Source organism: Trematomus bernacchii, unplaced genomic scaffold, assembly GCF_902827165.1.
Source record: "Trematomus bernacchii unplaced genomic scaffold, fTreBer1.1, whole genome shotgun sequence".
In the NCBI taxonomy this organism is placed as follows: domain Eukaryota; kingdom Metazoa; phylum Chordata; class Actinopteri; order Perciformes; family Nototheniidae; genus Trematomus; species Trematomus bernacchii.
In genome coordinates this window covers 2,658,299-2,672,779 of record NW_022987608.1, presented here as the reverse complement: position 1 = coordinate 2,672,779, position 14,481 = coordinate 2,658,299, and positions in this window count along the sequence as shown.

The following is a 14,481-nucleotide window of genomic DNA, read 5'->3' as shown; positions in this document are numbered from 1 at the left end:
ATTATTAATGTGTTGGAAGAGAAGCCCGCTCTCATACTCGGAGTTCTCTGCCTGCAGTGTGGGAGGTTCATTGATGCGATCTGGCATGCAGGACACACACAGTAAGCTGTAATAAAACTACTAGCAAGCACAGACATGGTTTCACACCAGAGGCAGAGTGACTGTGACTCTTCTTATGAAAGGTCCCCACAAGCTGGAGTGGATTACACAGTGTACATAATGACAAATGAGGCAACTTGAATTCTGTGTTTACATATTGTAGCATATTTGGACACTTTGCTAAAAAAGGAACTTCCTGTGTGTGTGTGTGTGTGTGTGTGTGTGTGTGTGTGTGTGTGTGTGTGTGTGTGTGTGTGTGTATTGTCACTTATAAGTAGAAAACAGCTGATGTTATTTTGTCACAACATTTCGTGGTGAATGGGTCATTACAAATGTGTGACTCTATCTGCTTCTTAACCAGGGTTGAGAGGGTTACTATGAAAATGTAATCCATAAAAAAGTCTGTGTAGTTTTATATCAGGATTGGGGTCTGATAGGCAAAGTTTATTAACATGTATATCATCATATCACACAATGAATGTTCTTTAAACAAATGATTAAGTCCCTTCTGAGGTCCATTAATGGTCTTAATAGCCGCGTTCACACCGGAGTACTTTTCCCCGTACTTTTCGCGTTTAGTTCCGTTAGTACCCCTTATGTCGCGTTCACACCAAAAAGAGTACTGAGTGCCGGGAACTTTTACCCCCATTTTTAGTGCCTGCTGAGAGATGGTACTCTCCTGGGGGAAAAAAGTGCCCCAGTTCTGATTGGCTGGGCGAATTGCAAACCACGCCCTGTAAAACTCTGAAATGTTTTGTAGAGCCGCCATTTTATTATCCTCGCATTAGCATTATTAGCATTAGCATTCGCCCAGCGCACAAACGTAGAGAGACTAACTTATGGCAACACAAAAGAAAACATGGGAGAGCGGTGGAGATGAGGAGGTGTCGGCGTTCTGGCGATTTACTCTGAAGGCTTCAGTAGAAGCTGCTGGGAGTCCCAGCAGCTACTGAAGCCAGTCCCCAACTCCGGGGACTTCCGGCCGGGGACTCCGGGTGGCAGTATACGCCGTGATGTTGTTTGCGGCCTGCCAGTAAACCCAAAGCAGAAGAAGACGAAGTGACTTCAGCGGCTTCATTTGCCTAATCCTCTCTCAGGGACTTATTCCGGTGTGAACGCGATCTGTACTAAGTGCCCTGGGGTAATAAGTGCCGGGGCACTAAGTACGGCAAAGTACTTGGTGTGAACGCGGCTAATGTCACTTTGAGGATGGGGAAAAAACAGCATCTACCACCATATTAATGACAGTGAAGATGGTGGTAGATGAAAGAAGAAAAATGTGGATGTAGAAATGGAGAGATAGTGAGGAAGGACAGAGAGATAAAGAAGAGTCAGTAAAGATACAAGATAGAAGAGGGTGTGGAAAGGGAGAAATGGTAATGAAAGGACGATGAAAGTCAAGCAATTAGTGACTGAAAAAGAAAGACAGAGGAACACAAATTGATATATGAAGGAACAGAGGGAAAGAGCAAGAGATTAAGAAGTGAACAGCAGTGTTAGATAGAGAGGTCAGAGAGGAGGAAGTGAGGATGCCAGTGTTTGGCTCTGATGTTTAATCTGACCCAGACATCATTAATCACACAGGGACCGGCTAGAAGTGAGTAGAGTTCAGATAACTGGAAGAGAAGTAAGCCAGGACATTCGGGGAGGAGCCATGGACTCACCCTTTGATGCTTTTAAGTCATGGTAACTAAAATAGAAAGCAGAGATTGACATGCAGGGACACACAAACTAACAGTATGCACATAGAGTATAACTATTCACATTATGGCGTACACACAACACACTGTGAAATGTTTTCTCACACACTCAATCACACACACACTACACTCTTGTCTCCAGAGGGAGCAGGAAGCGATACAGGGTAATTAGGTCTTGCATGGTCAGGAGTTTTAATGGAGACTGGGGACTAGTCTGAAGCTTTAGACAGACAGAGTATACACAAACAGAGCAAGGATGTTATGTAATGTAAGGCATACTGTAACAACAGAAAAGACTGTTTTAGGGATGTGCCAAGAGTTCAGATGTCTTCAACTTTGACCCGAGCTGACACACAGATGAAAAAAATACTTATGATTGGTTCTCCTGAATTCCCACGACCGAACAATTTGGCCTGATAATAATAATAAAACATGATCCGGGCTGCAAAGGTAAGCATATAAAAGGAGTTGCCAGGTTTGTTGCAGAAACACTGTTGGAATCAATCTACTGCTAGCTAGGACATTTGTAATACAATCTCTTCCAATTTGACTACTGCCATGTTTAGGGCTGGCACTAGATACTTTTTGAAGCAGCAACATAATAATAATAGCAAGACTAAAAGGTCTAAAGTATGATATTAGCACTGTGAGTCTAAAGTTAATGCTATTGTCGACATGCTAACAATAGCAATGCTTGGCAGACTTACGTTTTAGGCTCATTTGTAGCTTGTAACAAAAAAATAAGAAAGGATATATATCGTCTACTGACCCTTTAAACATTTTTGTTATTGACTAAAAAAACTTACCGAAGCAGATCTTTAAATATGGAAGATAACATACTGATGTTTAGCAGAAAGTGCTAACCAAACCCAGCTTAGTCAGGGTTGCCAACTCTCACGCATCTGGCGTGTGACACACGCTTTCACTCTCAATCTCACGCTCTCACGCTGCCCAAACTATTCTCACGCCAAAAACAAGATGAACCGGCGATCGTTTTTGGTTGGTTATTTACAATGTTGAGTTGACAGCTGCTCAAGCCGCCCCCACCACTCTTAACAACGTTAACAGACAGTAGAGCAGTGGGAGAAGGTTGGTCAATCCCCGACCCGTATTGCGCATGCGCAGATCTAAGATCCAGTAGAAATGATAAAGAAGTAAATGTCTGCTGCTTATTGTTCTACTAGGCCAAAATAGAGTCAAAGAGTATATGAGAGTGAGAGTGTGTTAATTAATATATTTGGCAGTTTGGAGTAAGTCTGTAGACTTGTTTGTGTCTGTGTGTTTCATGTATAGGCCTCTCACGATAATTAATTTTGTTGGATACATTTTCCCGGAAATTATTGAGATAAACGATAATATTGTCGGCACCGTTGTATGACCATTTTAGACCACTGACATAATGATAATATATAATAATGATTCAAGTACATCCTTTCAAACTGCTAGTCACATCCTCATGTAAATGGCAATTTATCAAGTTCATTTTTATTTATTGTACGATAAGGCAATTAATTGCTTATCGCGACAGGCACACAATAAAACAGTGGAAACAAACATGTGTTTGACTTTCATTAGTGAATGAAACTGTGTGCCCTTTATAGTCTGTGTCCAATATTGTGTATTTGTATATATTGTATATATATCCTATATATATGCTAAGGTCCCGCTACTGACACGATAGCAGTCATTTAGTGCGCATATGTGTAATTAAACCCATGATATCAAAATCTCACTCCAGCCAGGTACCCAAAGTTGGCAACCCTGGCTTAGTATAGTGTGTGACTTCGCTAACACTTGCTAATTATATCTTTTAAAATAACACAGATACAGCAGTTGGGAATGTCTTCAGTTTTGCAAGAGTTTGATCAGACACAGCAGTGTTGGATAGACTTATATTCTGACCTGATGATGGCGTAAATTAAGGGCATCACTAAAAGCAGTAGGACTGATCTTCAGGGGACTATGAATTTCAGTTAATGTCCCTAGCATGGCTTAAAGTGCCTCTTAGTGACATTTCAGATGTAATGCCATGAACTAAGGAGTGTAGTCGAAGACTCACTACTTCAGATACACCACAGAGAGAATCAAATAAAAAAAATCTGTCCGTCTATATAGAGGATTCAAAAATATAGCGACCTAGCGCTGCACAGAAAAGCAATAACCTTAAAAACGTTGATCTAAAAGCACAGCAGGAGGCATCAAATGGCATATTCAGGTCGGACAGGTGAGCAGATAATCTTCGAGGTTAAAACACTTTCTTGACCTGAGAAGAACATCAAGCACTTAACTCACAGGCAGTACACTCGGACGACTCAATCACGCTTCAGCGGAGAGAGTCTTATGTTTAGGTTACAGGGCTGAGGTGTTACGTCTGAGTGAAGAAGAGAAGAAAGGCTCGACTCAGGGTGAGAAAGCCAAACAGTATCATAATGATCGGAGTGTTTTCTGACCACACTGCTGCTTCAGAGGTGAACCTGTTATAGTTGCACTTATATGTGCTCTATGTGCTGATAGTGCTTAGCTGAATGCAGAGGTGGGAGAAGCACTCAGATTGTGTCCTTACTGTAAGTAAAAGTATAAGTAGCAGAGTGTAGGAATACTATGTTACAAGTAAAAGTCCTGCATTCAAAATGTTACTCAAGTAAAAGTAGAAAAATATTAGCATCAATATATACTTAAAGGTGGGGTAGGTAATTTTGGAGAAACCAGCTCGAGTGCGCTAGAATTTGAAAATACACAGCCGGAACAAATCTGCCACTTCCTTACAGAGCCCCTCCTCCAACACACACGAACGCGCACATGACCAATGAGGGCATGAGATAAGTTTATGCACAGATGGAACGCTGACAGGCAGGTAGGCCATCCAGTTATTTTAGCCGGGCCGGCTAAAATGATTGGTCGTGCTTTTTACAGTATTACGGCTTCCACAGATGAAATTTTTTTATGGATTTTTTGTCAAAGCACTGAAGATATTCATTGCTATCGGGATGTTAAGAGCATTCCATGGAATATAACAAAAAGTGTATCTCGAGCCGGTTTCTCAAACTTACCTACCCCACCTTTAAAGTACCTATTATGCAAATGTATCCAATTGTCCAAAAATTAGACATTACAAGTGATCTGTAGTAGACGTTTTAGGAAGCAGGTCTTGCCAATAAAATAAGGAGAGAGGCTGCACTTTATTTAAGTTAGGTCTAGGTACTTAAGTTCTCCTCATTAAAGTAATGTCCTTAAACTGAATACAGAATTGGCAGTAGGCATCATGAAGTTCATAATGAGGCAGCCGGGACAGAAAGAGGGAACTTTTAGAAAAGTTACTCTCTAGGAGATGTGTCAATTAAAGAGTGACAAAGTGTTCCCTGAAAAGAAACAGCCGGCATCACTTTTTATAAAACCTTATGCTATACAACAATGCTGTGCCTTTCCTTAAATGAAGTACGATATGTTAACGTAGGCTAACGGCTAATAATAATAGGCTAATATGTTTACCAGCCTGCTGGGACCAGCAATAGACATAACTAGCTGCTAAGCTAAAAAAAAACACTCATTCACACAAGACCACAGCTTTAAGAATCTTATATAATCTGACACCAACAATTTAAATAGTAGGATATACTGTAGGAAGACCCACAAGATGAAACACAGTCTTGGTTTCTCTGTCTGCTTTGTAGCATGTGGTTATTTATCTTTGTTATAAGAAGGATGAACATTCCTATAAATAAGATAAACCTCCTCACAAAACATATAACATGTTGTTGTTGGCTCCTCCATTAAAGAAATAATCCGGTGAACGCTGAAGCTCAGCAGAGGATGGGTGCACAATAAAACATCTGTGATTAAATGACCCGCTGAGTTTCCCTGCTTCTGGACTTATTCCACAGGAACTTTTCCAATTTCCTCTCGGGATGCCGGCTCTCTTTTATTAAACATTAAGCCTGGTATCAAAGCTGTAACCTCAACAACTTATTGTATCTGCCTACAGCAATAATGTAAGTCTGAGAGCAGCTTTCAAAACCATTCTCGGAGTTTTTCGAGCAAGAAAAAAAGAAGTTATTCTAGATGAACATTGTCGATTGGAATCCATAATCTCCAAGTCGGAGTAATAGCTCACTCCTCGGAGCTACTGACTCGAGCACTTCTTAGATCATTTTCAATTTTCTCTTAGACTAGGTTGTCAACACTCATATATTCCTGAGGGAGCGACTTCTACGCACAGATTATGACCCCCTGATGAGTTTGTAATCCTGTTAAACTGAGAGATATACACTTCTATTTAGGCCACAGAATAATGCATTTCTCTACTGCCGCATGTAGCAGAGATGTTGTGTATGAGGACTCAATGAGACACAAAGACCCAATGTTCACATATCGGCTTTTATAAACGCCAGCATCTTTTTACAATTGTTTTCAAAGAGAACAGAGCATATGCCGTTGCATTTGTGCGACTACAGACAAAGCGTATTTTTGCGCGTCCAATCCAAACTTTTTCCGAAGACATTTGGTGACATCACTGTAGAAATTGTAGCTTGTTTTTGACTAATGAAGCTCAGCGTAAGTTCAATCAGGAAGACCAAGCTCTTCATTCAGATTACACGTCACCTCACTACACTCTCCTTCCTCATTAAGTGATCGGGGGCGTCTCTCCCCAGCTAACCAATCTCTCCTCTCTCCATTCTCACAAGCCTATCATAGCTCCCGCTAATCCCTTTATATCTGCTCTTCCCTCTGTCAGCTGTCATTCCAGGTGACAAAACGCAACCCTCCTCCACCCCTTTCGCCTCCCGTCTCCTTCAGGACCAAGCTAAACCTTCTCCCTTCAGTCCGTTCCCACCTACTTACACCACCACCAGTGTCTAGACCCCGGGGGGTTTCATCGGAGTGGTTCTTCCCCCTCCTGAATGATTATCCTGCAAACTGGGGCCTAATCGCCAAACACCATTCCATTCTCCTGTTATAATTGTGGCAATCATTATTACATTCATATTATGTGTCCCGGTAATAAACATGTATTCCATACATCAACGTCTCTCCTGATTGAACGCTTTTCAGAGCTTAGTTGTGTCAGATAGTTCGAACACACCCTGGATTTTGCTGCCGGTGAGTGTGTGACTTTTATCACTGTTCTTGTATCACTTCACGGCTGTCAGACTCAGCGGTGAAGCTCATTCATATAAAGTGTGAGAGCAAGAATTCCTTCGAAGGGTATTTATGATGAAAGAACAATGTCAAACAAATATATAGGACCACAAACAGAGAATAAAATCCAAGAGGGCAAAGCACGGGGAGCATTTCGAGAAAAAGATTTGTTTGCCACTTTCAAAACATCTCTTTCGGTTTACAAAGACAGAGACACATTAATCAATGCTTTTTGTCTCTTCCAACTGTTTTATAGTGTACTGAACAGTGAGTTAAGGTTACTTAGATTCATGTGTGGAAGAAGCAGCGTTGTTAAGAGGCAGGGAAATTGATTGTTTAATGTCTCTAGAGATGGATTGTCAGTCTAACCGGACTACGATTCAGGAGATGTGTTCAACTTTCCAGATCCGACAGTCTGACATTCACACCCGATTCACTGTGTGATCATCCAGCTGTGTGCAGATAAGAAAGCAGCAAACTTCTCTATCTGGCAGAGCTTTTATTCTATACCAAACTATTTATGTCACCTTTCACAACCGATTGCAACAATGTCTTTCAGGAGGGACTGTTATTCCATATCTATGATAGATTTTGGTCCTTAACTAATATCAGCTCAACCTAAGGAACCACGAAGCTCATAATAATGAAATTGTGTGCTTATTTGTGTTAGGATCTGTCATATAAAACCCTGACAATTTGAAAAAATGTAATCCCTATTCAATAGAAGGCCCCATAGAGATAATATACAGTATAGTGTAATGATCAAAAGATATAATGTAAGTTTTGTTTAGCTGAAAAAGGTGAGACAAGCTTCACCTACTGTACATGACATTTTTCCATCTCAAGATATGTAAACATTTATTGGAAGCCAATACATCGCTTTAAAAAGTGTAATTTGGATTCAATTTGAAATGTGATGGTGGTTTAGTAAACTGGCGTCTGCAAAACCCCTATCACCCCAATAAAGAATTACAATATTATTTCCATTTCCTGGGAAAGTGAACATGAGTGAACATGAGTGAACATGAGCAACGCTTTCAGAGACAGAAACCAGAGAAGTACATTTCAAACCTTTGATGTCAACAAATCTGGAGCTGCTCCAAAGACTCTAAAATATTTTTTATGCCCAAATTAGCTTGTTTTGTTCTCAGTTCTGAAACAGTAAAGAAAAGGTCATATATTCAGAAAATGCCACTTGGTGCTCTCGCAATTCATTGTCCACGGAGCTCCAGACCTCCAGAGCTCCAGACCTTTTACTTGATGACATCACACATTTGAATGTCGGAGAGAGCTGCTCATGTTTGCATATATTTTTGGACAATCTTAGACCAAATAAGTAACATGTATTACATTTGATAACGGGTGTGGGGAGGCGTGTGGTGCAGTGGGTTGTGCGTTGGTGTTCGGATCAGGGGGGGCACAGGTTCAAACCCCACTGCAGTCAGCATGTCGTTGTGTCCCTGGGCAAGACACTTCACCCCAAATTGCTCCTGTGGGGATTGCCCACCGTATTGAGTATGTATGTCGCTTTGGATAAAAGCGTCTAACAAGTAACATGTAATGTAATGTAATGTGTAGTTCCCCTTTAAGGCCACCAGGCAATGCTTGTGGATATCACACCTCTATTTCAGCTTCTAAACCAATGGTTGTCCCACCTGTGATTGTGACACTGTACCATGATGAGGCATTATGCAGCAGAGGTTGTTGAAGTTGTCCTATTGTTCGCATATCGTACACACTCTGATACACAGTGACAGATTTGCTCCTTTCATCTGTGTGTGTGTTTGTGTCTCGGTCTCCTCAGTAATGGGATTGAGCAGATTATGCTGCAGCCATTGTTGTAATGTCCATGTTTTACAAATCTCCTCTGAAACTCTAAAGCCAGCTGCCTCACAGAGGATACGAGACGATGCAGCTGTTACACTGAATTCTCCATCTCTCCCTTTTTTCTCCTCTCTTGTATCTGCCATTCTTTACTTTTTTTTTTCTCGCAGACTTCAAAGTCTGAACAGTCTAATCGAGTTAAAAATCTGCTTCACAGATCACTGCGCAGGCTGCTGAAAGGCTGATAGCTTTCTAGCTTCCAAATGGGAAAAGGACAGGCTCTCATGCATTTTTCAGTGGTCATTCTTTTGCAATTGATATAGTGCAGGACCAGGGCCGCACTCTCGGGTGAGAAGTGGAGTTTGAATCTGATATGCAGCCCGGAGGAGGTTAATCAGGGTCTATTCACACTGCATCACTAACACTGCTGCCAACTTAATAATTGCTGGGATATTTCATTCTGGTAAAACATTTTCATCTGCTGGTGCTTATATCTCTGTAGGAGTTCAGGAGAAGTCAAACTCATACGCTCTCTGATCTGCACAGCTGCTGTCAGAGCCCAACTTCAGACGTTTTCCTACAGCCACAGCAGCATGAAATGAAATCGAAAAAGATTTACGCAAAGTATTTTGTCTTTGACTGTTGAAATGTCGTCGTGAAAATGTTTGGGGATTGGGGGACAGATTACATGTCAAGGGATTACATACCAATGGAAACTGCATTCTCTGTTCACAGTTACATGAAAATTGCAAGCATGCAAATGGTCTGCAACGACTAAAATCCCTCTGTTCCCTCCAGGAGTTTTTGTTTAAACCTTTCAACCCATTATATGAGCTTGGAATATTTGCTAGTCAACTCCAAGTATGATCAATTGTATTAATTTAAAATGTCTCTTTTGCTCTCTGTTCTTTTCAGCTTGTATTTTCTCACCACATTTCCCCAAGTCCCCTTTACTAAGATGCAGGCATTGCAACATCTTGAGAATCACAGATGCTCCGACACACACACACACACACACACACACACACACACACACACACACACACACACACACACACACACACACACACACACACACACACACACACACACACACACACACACACACACTCTGCAAAGGCTAAAATCCCAGTGTTTCTCTTCCAAAAATACCTCTTTTGCCAGGAGTATCGATTTACAGTAGTAGTAGTAGTCTGCTCTGCCCTTTGTGCACTTTAATCGTACCAACACTCAGAAACTGTTCATATTTCATGAGCAGTTCTGTGGAGTCTTTTGCAGCTTATGTTGTACAACTACTGCAGATGTAAGGATATGGAGTTGAAGCACAAAGCCTGACAGAATCCTGCTGGATCTCACCCCGCCTTATACGTCCACACTCACAACACCATTTGTGTGTGTGTGTGTGTGTGTGTGTGTGTGTGTGTGTGTGTGTGTGTGTGTGTGTGTGTGTGTGTGTGTGTGTGTGTGTGTGTGTGTGTGTGATGCAGGGCCCATCACAAGGTGTCAGAATCATCATGTTAAGTACACACATCAATGTATTCACTGAAATATAACTGCTTTATTATTCTCATTTGCATATGGAGCATTTTGTGGTGTAAAGCAGCCTTTTCTCCATAAATCAATGCATTTTTTGTCATTTGATCAAAGCAGCTTTTACGCATGTTATGTGAATGTTTTCCTGCTGTTTGAACTCTTCTTCCTTCCAATTCCTGACTTGTTGTCTCATGTTATCTCATTATCTCCTCAGTCAGTCCATCAGCTTCTCTCAGTCTCCATCACTCAGTAGACCACCAGCCTCCAAGTCAACACCATTAGATCCTGAATCCCTGTCCTCCTTTCTGTCTGTCACAATCTTATCCTGTCATGATCATGTTAATCAGTGTTTGCATGTCCTAACAATTTGTATTCTCCATCACGCGTGTCTCCGTGGTATAATGCTTTGTGAAGCCATGACCAGAGTTCAACTACAAATGTTACACAGCTGATGTACAAGATTAGCAAGATTAGCCTAAATCGCGCACTTAAACACATCCAACTAACACGTCTTTCAACGGGATAATCAACAAACATATAACACCACTTTTGGGTTTTTTAAAGCGTTAGGCAAAAGCTAACGTTAGGCTCTAAAGCAGGAGTGTCAAACTCAAATACACAGTGGGCCAACATAAAAAAATGGGTACTAGTCGAGGGCTAGTTGTTTTTCAACATTAAACATTAAATAATCAGTTGCATTCATTTCTTATGGCTCTATCTGCAGCTTTTCCGGAGTCATTTCTTATGATTACATTTTTCCACAGGCCAACAACAGCTTCAAAAAAACTATTTCCCTCAAAGAAAAAAACAAAACATGCCCTGTTGTCGCAAGAAAGAAAGTGCAGAAGGAAACATCCATTGAAACTCAGTGTGCTGCTCTGTGATGCTAGTTCAAGCCAGATACTTGGCATCTCATCTTGGGTGCAAGTTCATCAATGTTTGGGCTCAGGCTCTGAGCTGAGGAAACCCTCAGGATTGAGTGAAGGTGTGCGTGCAATATACCGGCGGGCCAGATCTAATAGTAATTAGAAATTATCCTGCGGGCCGAAATTAAATCCACCAAGGGCCTGATTTGGCCCCCGGGCCTTGAGTTTGACACATGTGCTCTAAAGGAACTACATCACGGTCAGATGACTGTGCATCACCACCGCTAAGCTAAAGGCGGCTAACGCTCAGCCTGATGATGTTTAGCAGTCTCATTAGCCACTTGTTAGCATCCAGCGTTTTTAAGACACATAGAAGCTTCAGAAATTCACGGGTGGGGTATTTACTGACTTTTTTCCCCCCTGTAAAACAACCCACTGCGTTACCAAGAAGCTATTTCAGGCGTCTAACCACAAAAAAACGTTCCAAAAAATGTGATGAGGGAACCAGAAGTGAAAATGCTAAGTCATTTCCTGGTTTTAACATCATTCCTGCACCACTCTATCCCGCCACATTATACACTGTTATAAAAAAGTAAAATAATCCAAAATATCTCCAGTTAAAATGTTATCAAAGCCAACTTTAGGATCAGGTGTTTAAACTTCCACACCGACACAGGTTTATTTCTTTCTTTCTGCCAGATGCTCTCGCTTCAATTTTGCACCGGCTGCGGCCTCGTGCTGTGTGATTGGTCATTTCAAGCAGAGCACTGTGAAAATACCACCTCGACAACAAATTGATTTTTTTCCCCACCTTCCTCACCCTCTCACTTCACTGACTCCTGGTCCCATTGTGAGCAGTGTGAGGCGGTTCAGTCCCCTGTGAAGGATAACAAAGCCGATCTAAAGACTTCGGTAAACTCGGCCTCTGAAAAGCTTTTACCCCCTTCAGGCTGCAACGCTCCGGGTTTGATTGGACCGGGATAAAATGCCCGAGTGTTTACAGCCAGCTGCGTGTTTGTACCAGATGACAGGTTGTTGTTGTTGTTGTTGTTGTTGTATGTACGCTACCCTATTTTGGAATGTGTTTCCATGTCAATGTGTTGGAGAATGTTCATTGTTCTTGCTGTGTCCGTGTGTGACCGTGTGTGTCCGTGTGTGTGTGTCCGTGTGTGTGTCCGTGACCGTGTGTGTGTGTGGTCGCTGCAGAACAGAGGATGGATGTCCTTGCCAGCACTGATAGGCAGAGCCGTGTCGACTTGTCAGGTAGGCAGCGAAGTGTGTGTGTGTGTGTGTGTGTGTGTGTGTGTGTGTGTGTGTGTGTGTGTGTGTGTGTGTGTGTGTGTGTGTGTGTGTGTGTGTGTGTGTGTGTGTGTGTGTGGTATCACGCCATGTCTGCAAAGCAATGTCACGGCACGAGGATCGACAGGGTGGCAGCCTGTGTTATCAAAATGTATGAGGGCACCCCCCCTTTTCTCCATCCTCTCCTGAGCAGAGAGAGGAAAGTCACTAAGGACATTAACTCAAGTACTGAACTTCAGTAATATCTTGAGGTGCTTGTACTTTATTTGAGTATTTTATAATTGTTGCTACTTTGTACTTCCATCCACTACAATTCAGAGGTAAATCTTGTACTTTTACTCCACTACATTTATTTAATACCTTTAGTTACTTTACAGATTTGGATTAATGACGTTAAATATAATCAACTCTTAGATCAGACTTTATTTATAGCTGGAGTAAATTTACTTTCTGAATCTCTTCACAAAGAGGGGACACATATTTATGTATGAAAGACATGACAAGTGGATTTTGCATAATAGGTGACCTTTAAGTACAAGATATGAGTACTTTTTCCACCTCAGACAATATGTCTCTCCCTCCCTCCCTGTCTTCCTGTGAAATGGGACTGCAATGTGTCACAAACGTGTCAGATTCAGCCCCACTCCTCAACTGGAGTGAAAATCTTCCCCTCTTTCTCATTCTGCTACGTCTCACTGTCTGACAAGAGAGAATGCAACGATGGGCACACTCAGGACTCAGGAGGGTGTCACACAAGGCAGGGAGATAATGAGAATGGATGGTAGCAAACTGCCAGCATCCACCTATTAGACAGAGAAAAGAGAATGATATACTTATACTGCACTGACCTCACCACCTTCAAAAAACTCACCTCTTCAATCTGGCTTTTAATGTGTGATTGTTTTGTAACTTTAACTATATATATTTATTTGTTGTTCTTTTCTTTTCACTATATCTGTAAAGCGTCTTTGAGCACCTGTAAAAGCGCTAACAAAATAAATCTATTATTATTATTGTTATTATACTTAATCAGGTGACAATGGCTGACAAGTATCTGTACAGTGTTTTGTTTCTATCGTCCATCTTGTTTCTGAACCTCTGTGAGTCTCCTTTATTTATTTATGGAGTGGAAGAAACACTGTGTTGGATCTTTTTTAACAAAATGTGTTGCTGAAATGCCCACTTGTTGTAGCTGCTGCATTGTACTCATTGGTTATGTTTGTCATTATTAGCCTGTTGAGACTGGATATGCTGCAGCAGAGTGCCAACAGGCCCACTGCCAAGAGTCTGCTGGTACACTTACACACAGAATAATCCAGAAACAAGGGATGGTGAATGTTTGCAAACTGTATGAAATATTCAGCAGATGTATGCGTCAGTGGCTCCACTGTAGGTACTAATGCCTATGCAATTAAGGGTTTGTTTCAATCATGTATTCATCTATTAAGTATTGCTCAAATCAGCTGTTGTATGACAATACTGACAAATGCATTTCGAGTTGTGTCAGTTGTCAAGCCCAATCTTTTATTTTTATGTAATCAATTTATTGAACATGTCAGAAACAAAACATACAACAATAATAATATTTTTTTTTTCTTATAATAATAATTATTACAAAGAGAAAGAAAACAAAAAAACGTTCAAGGTACCATTTTTTTTTTTAAATAAAATGAATTCTCAAATAGTCTCTGTCATGTTCAACAGGGGCAAGAAGAAGCTTAAAAAAAACTTCTCTCATAAAAGAAGGCTACATCCGAAAAAACGAATTAATCAATTTAATTGATGTATCGTGTTTCAATAGAGTGTCAAATGGAAAATAAAACATAATTTCAAAGGATTCAAGCTTACAAGTACAAATGTTTTGTTTTGTATGATTAACACCAGGGATATCCAATTTAGAATATCTGTCATTTTTATTTGAACAAGATAAAGAACAGTGAGGCTATTGGAAAATGGTAATTGGCACTGGATAAAGTCAAGGAAACAGTTGACCATGAATGTCTGAACTTAATTGTTGTTGGAAA